Raw genomic sequence first — 5,624 nt, 5'->3', positions numbered from 1 at the left:
TGGGTTAAGGCCGGCAGCCGCCTGCCCAGGTCCGCCATCCCCGATCGCGGACCTGGGCAGGTGGCATGGGTTCACGCCCGCTGCCGCCTGCCCAGGTCCGCCATCCCCGATCGCGGACCTGGGCAGGCGGCGTGGGTTCACGCCTGCAGCCGCCTGCCCAGGTCCGCCATCCCCGATCGCGGACCAGGGCAGGCGGCGTGGGTTCACGCCGGCAGCCGCCTGCCCAGGTCCGCCATCCCCGATCGCGGACCTGGGCAGGCGGCGTGGGTTAAGGCCGGCAGCCGCCTGCCCAGGTCCGCCATCCCCGATCGCGGACCTGGGCAGGCGGCGTGGGTTAAGGCCGGCAGCCGCCTGCCCAGGTCCGCCATCCCCGATCGCGGACCTGGGCAGGCGGCGTGGGTTAAGGCCGGCAGCCGCCTGCCCAGGTCCGCCATCCCCGATCGCGGACCAGGGCAGGCGGCGTGGGTTCACGCCCGCTGCCGCCTGCCCAGGTCCGCCATCACCGATCGCGGACCAGGGCAGGCGGCGTGGGTTAAGGCCGGCAGCCGGCTGCCCAGGTCCACGATCACAGATCACGGACCAGGACAGCTGCCTGCCCAGGTCCATCACTGATCTCAGAGCTGGGCAGGCAGCGTGGGTTAAGGCCTGCAGCCGCCTGCCCAGGTCCGCCATCCCCGATCGCGGACCAGGGCAGGCGGCGTGGGTTCACGCCCGCTGCCGCCTGCCCAGGTCCGCCATCACCGATCTCGAACGAGGGCAGGCAGCTTGGGTTAGCGCCCACAGCCGCCTGACCAGGTCCTGGATAAGGGCTTCGAGTCAGCCATTGCCAGTGGCAGCTGACTTAAAGCCCCTATCAGGGATCATGGACCAGGTCAGGCAGCGTGGGTTAAAGCCCACAGCCGGCTGCCCAGGTCCGTGATCACCGATCTCAGAGCAGGGCAGGCAGCGTGGGTTAAAGCCTGCAGCAGGCTGCCCAGGTCCACGATCATGGATCACAGACCATGGCAGGCGTCATGGGTTAGCACCCGCAGAGGCCTGCCCAGGTACCGGATCACGGATCCAGGTGGCGTGGGTTAGCACCCACAGCCGCCTGACCAAGTCCCCGATAGGGACTTGGAGTCTAGCATAAGGAAAAGAATAGTCAGCAAAAGCAGGAGACAAGGTTTCATAAGTTCTCCCCCAGGTCACCACTGTTCTCTTATACATTTTAAGTATCCCAGACTTTGCATGATGGGATTTGATTTGAATTATGCCTGATAGAGATTTCATGACATGAATTGTAGGCTCATTCTTTCTTTTTGTGGTTGCCTGACTGAGAAAGGCCTTGGAATGAGAGAAGGCACTTTTATTTTCCTTTTTCATTCTTTAGAGGCTGAGGAATTACAGTTATATGAAGAAGTTAGTGAGAGAATGAAAGTCTCATGCTGTATTATTCTGTAAGTTTTATCATGTGGACTATCAAAAACTTGGTGGGATCCTTTTCAAGAGGTGTTACAAAAATTATGTTGAAATTAACATTCAAGAGTAAAAGGAGAGAAGTGAGTGGTGGGTAAAGGAAAGAACTTTGTCCTAGAAACCAAATAGAAGCCACATAAACCTTCAGATTCTTACTCATTGTGCTTTGGAGGTATCCTATCTAATGAAAGAGTAATATACAGATTGATCATCACTGCAACACACAATATAGCTGCCCCCATGTGGTCAAAGATCCTGCCCCCATGTGGACACAAGATGGCCACCACAAGATGGCCAGCAGGAGAGGGCAGTTGGGAGGCACCCAGCCTGCAAGGGAGGGCAGTTGAGAAGGACTAGGCCTGCAAGGGAGGGCAGTTGGAGGTGATCAACCCTGCAGGAGAGGGCAGTTAGGGGTGACCAGGCCGGCAGAGGAGGGAAGTTGGGGGCAAACAGGCTGGCAGCAGAGTGGTTAGGGGCAATCAGGAAGGCAGGCAGGCAAGCAGTTGGGAGCCAGCAGTCCTGGATTGTGAGAGGGATGTTCGACTGCCCGTTTAGGCCCGATCCCATCGGGCCTAAACGGGCAGTCGGACATCCCTTGAGGGGTCCCATATTGGAGAGGGTACAGGCTGGGCTGAGGGACAACCCCCCTCCGTGCACGAATTTCGTGCACCGGGCCTCTAGTAGGTGTATATACATTGTCCAAATGTATACTCAAAGCCAGTGTGTTTAACTGTATGTAATTATATCTCAAAGTAAAAATACTAAAAAGAAAAAGTACGTGAGTGCCTTTGAGGTGAAAGTACCAATATATATATATATATATATATATATGCCTAATATGCAAAGTGTCCCCTTGGGAGTTCGACAGGGAAACCGCGAGTTCACTCACTCACTATGACATGCGCTGACCACCAGAGGGCTGTGTGGAACGAAGGAAGGCCCTGCCGGCAGCCGCTAGGGACCTACCCATGCATAAATTTTGTGTACTGGGCCTCTAGCATATTATAATTCTTGCGCGGGTACCGTCCCTAGGCCTGGCCTGCGATCAGGGCCATCTTCCCTGGCTGCCCATAGCCAACCCACCCCCCGCTGCCACCCACCCCGAGTTCCCTATTCACCATTGGGTGATCGGAGCCTGCGGGCTAGGGGGAGCAACCAAGAGGTCGGCCGTTCCACCCACTCACTGGCCCCGCCCTCCCGCTGCCACCCACCCCTGGTTCCCCGTTCACCATCAGGCAATGGGAGCCTGCTGGCCTGGGAAAGGGACCAAGAGGTTGGCTGTTCCCGCCTGCTCGCTGGCCCCGCCCCTGTCACAGGTCACCCTGTGTGTGGGGGGGCCTTGGCCTGGTGCCGCCCGCATCCCCTGCCACCCACCCTCAGTTCCCCGTTCGCAGTTGGATGATGGGAGCCTGCCAGCTGGGGAAAGGGACCGAGAGGTGGTCAGTGTGCCTCATAGTGACTGGTCAAGCAGTCGTTGTGGTCATTCCGCCGTTAGGGTCAATTTTGCATAATACCCTTTTATTATATAGGATGGCTTATCAGTTACCATGATTTTTGTAATAAGAAATAGATTTAAACAACAAAGAGAACTTGTTGTTTTTAAATGAAAAGATCAATCGTAGGTGAAGATATTATTTGAGCAAGGTTCCAGCTCCATAGTTCTGCAATTACCTCTCCTTTGCTATCCTTCTTATACAAGAATAGACTTTGTTTCTAAATTGGCATTTTTCATTATAGCAAAATGGCAACAGCCATCTTAGGCATCACATCTGTACTTTGTCCAGGAAAAGATGCAAATTCTCTATCATCAACCAGTAAACAAAAGTCAGTGGTTTCAGTATGATTGGACCAACTTAGATCTTAAACCCAGACAATATCCCAAATAAGCCTGGGTTACAAGCTCATCTATGATCCAATCACTGTGGTGGGGTAGAGAGGACAATATTAAGATCATGTCAAGCATGACCCACCCTTGAAGGTAGGAGTAGATTAACCACGTCCTGACCTCATGGCACATACAGAGTGTACTAAGAGGCAATCAAATTACACAAAGAAGCAGAATTTTAGGGAAAACAATAAATAAGAAAAAATAAGCTGAGTAACCAAGCAGGCGGTGGGGGGAAGGAAGGATTTTTCTGGAGTTGGGTACAATTCTCAATCAGAAAGTATTGATGGATTTACTTTACTTTTAGTTCCAGGTAAAATAATTTAATAGGGAACATAGAAAAGATTGACAGGGCATGACATTTATTTGTATATTTTGACGCCTAACATACAAGTCCCTGGTCGAGGCTATCTCCATCCCACTGCACCTGTCCTGCACCTGTTTGTTTCCCTGTTACTATAGAGTTGTTCTGAGGGGAGCACCTGGACTTTAGATTATACCCACTTAGGGACACTAACCTGGTTATCCTCAACCTATAGATTTTATTACTGCATAATATTTCACACAGACTACTGCTGTGGGGGAATGATCCAGAGACCTGGAAAATTAGGATATATGATTTTGGAAATTTGCCTAGGGGACTGGCAATATCCTCCTCCCAAACATTTATTTTGATCTTGTGGCTCATTGTGAGGGGAAATATAATAGGCAGGGAGTGCTTTTGGACACCCCCACATTCTCTGGTACACATTTGAACTTCTACCAGTCACAGATCATCTCTTTTGCTTAACTTCCTCCACCTGAGAATTTCGAGTGGCAGTGGAAGAAGAAATATACTAAGCTTTAGCAGTCACTAACACTTGGGTGTCAATGAGAGTATGGGTGATGAGGAAGTAGGGTAGGAGAAGGAGAGGAAGGCGAGAGTTTGAGGACAATGAGAATCCCTGTGTGTTTCCAGAGAAGAAGAATCAGTAAGAAGAAAAAGTCTCTCTTTTTCTTTCTCTTAAAAGAATTTTATTAAAGCATAGAGCAACATATACCTTCTAGACCCAGCTGCTAAGGAGACCCTGCTATGCTGTGGTTACTGGCTGGGGCATGGCAGGTGGCTCTGGCTTCCCACCCTTCTATTCTGCCATGCGGGTAGTTGGCAGTATCCCATCTTTGGATTCCGCAAAGCTCACGTGTGGAAGGGGCTTCTTAGGGCCAGTCTTACCACTCAGGTCCCAAGGAAGCATGATCTTCACTGTGAGGCCCAGCACACCCTGTGGGAGCAGCACATGGCGCCCAGCAGTGTCAACGTAGTAGTTAACAGGGTCCCTACTGGGGATCATTAGACCATCGACAAACTCCATGGATTTAGCACTCTGTCCTTAGAGATTCCCAGACACCTTTACAGCCTTTGACCCCACTCTCCATGATGAACCTCAACATGCCATAGCAGGCTTTCCACACAGCAAGGGCTCCTAGGAGTTTGTAACCAGAGACTCTGCCTGGACAATGGCACACAGACCTTTTTGCAGTGTAAAGCTCTACACTGCCCTTGGGGAAGCCAAATGTCTTCTGAACCACAGCAGTTAATTCCTATATTTATGGGTACTTCTCTGCTTCAAAAGCTATAATTACAAGACAAAAGACTGCTTCCTCATTTTTATCCTCTTATTTACCTCCTCCCTACCCACTATGACAATGGTGGCTTGGGTGTGACTAATACTAGAGTAACTTTACACTGGTTACTTAACTTTACCTGGTGGCCAAATTAATAATTTCTGTCCTGGTTGGTGTAACTCAGACTTTAACTTCAGAATAGCCATCTTCAGCCATTTCCTATTGTTCAGTTCAGCTTTGAAGATGCCACCAGCAACAATCTACCTCTTCTTGGAAATTTTCACCATCATCTTGCCCCTAAGAGAGAAAATCTTGGAAAGTAAAACCATGGTAGCCAAGATAAATGACATCTACTTCATAATGTGTGCAGTCTACACCTGGGCCTTATCTCAGCATGTATAATGCAAACTTGCCTTAGGGAGGACAAGGTGACATCAAAGAATCTGTAAAGTGTCCTCAGTATAGAGCCCTACATTCTGCATGCCATTTGCTGCCTAATATGAGCCCAGCCAAGTTGTATAGTCTTTTTGAGCCTCCATTTTCTCATTTGAAAATTGGGGATAATAGCACACTTATCTCATAGTGTTACTATGAGAATTAAAATTTATGGTATATGAATAAACCAGTGTAAAGTTACTCTAGTATTAGTCACACCCAAGCCACCATTGTCATAGTGGGT

The 5,624-nt window shown here is 50.3% G+C and overlaps 1 pseudogene across 1 annotated transcript; it reads right to left on the bottom strand.

Moving 5' to 3' along the window:
* Positions 1-4,410: 4,410 nt before the first annotated feature.
* On the bottom strand, positions 4,411-5,235 carry LOC307114006 (small ribosomal subunit protein uS3-like; annotated as a pseudogene). The gene is made up of 2 exons: positions 5,052-5,235; positions 4,411-4,921 (listed from the first exon to the last, which is right to left on the bottom strand). The product of its transcript is annotated as a small ribosomal subunit protein uS3-like (transcript).
* Between the last annotated feature and the right edge of the window lie 389 nt (positions 5,236-5,624).

Source organism: Cnephaeus nilssonii (assembly GCF_951640355.1).
Source record: "Cnephaeus nilssonii genome assembly, chromosome: 18".
In the NCBI taxonomy this organism is placed as follows: domain Eukaryota; kingdom Metazoa; phylum Chordata; class Mammalia; order Chiroptera; family Vespertilionidae; genus Cnephaeus; species Cnephaeus nilssonii.
This window is presented reverse-complemented; position numbering and strand designations above follow the sequence as displayed.